The sequence below is a fragment of the Mandrillus leucophaeus genome, unplaced genomic scaffold, assembly GCF_000951045.1.
Source record: "Mandrillus leucophaeus isolate KB7577 unplaced genomic scaffold, Mleu.le_1.0 Scaffold496, whole genome shotgun sequence".
NCBI classification, from domain to species: Eukaryota; Metazoa; Chordata; class Mammalia; order Primates; family Cercopithecidae; genus Mandrillus; species Mandrillus leucophaeus.
Genome location: NW_012105320.1, coordinates 214,458 through 215,199, shown reverse-complemented (window position 1 = coordinate 215,199; position 742 = coordinate 214,458).

Here is a 742-nt window from a genome sequence, read left to right as displayed (position 1 = left end):
CTGCCTCAGCCTCCCGAGTAGCTGGGACTACAGGCGCCCGCCACCACGCCCAGCTAATTTTGTGTATTTTTAGTAGAGACGGGGTTTCACCGTGTTAGCCAGGATGGTCTCGATCACCTGACCTTGTGATCCGCCCGCCTCCGCCTCCCAAAGTGCTGAGATTACAGGCGTCAGCCACCGCGCCCGGCCAATGTCACGTATTTTCTATCAGCAGTCGATTTGTTGTCCCTGTGGGGAGCCCAGAAAACCCAGCCCAGTTCTCTACACCTGAAGCGATGATAATGAACACACTCTCATGCTAAGCCCATAAGGCCCTAAACAATCAGTTTTGGTGGGGAGAATTTGCTAGCAGAAGGCAGGACATAAAGTTCTCACAGCAGCCTCACTGGTTGTGGCAGCAAACCATTCCTGAGGCCTGGCCGGTGCTTCCTGGCACAGCAGGGGTCCGTGCAGAATAGCTAGATTTATTCCATTAATATACCGTTACAGCAACAATGTCTGCTGAGTACTCTGGAGCTGTAATTCACATTTCCTGAGGCTGTAGTAGGGATAATTTGGAAGCAGGGCAGCACAGTGCTAACCGGCAGGCTCTGGGTGGGACAGACCTGGGTTTGAGTCCTAGTTTTACCTTTCGCTGTCTGCATTATAGCCAGCGAGTGGCTCTATCATATCTCTCGGTATCTTCACCTGTGGAGTCGGGGTGATGTTAACGCTAGCTAACATTTATGGAGAGATTATTGTT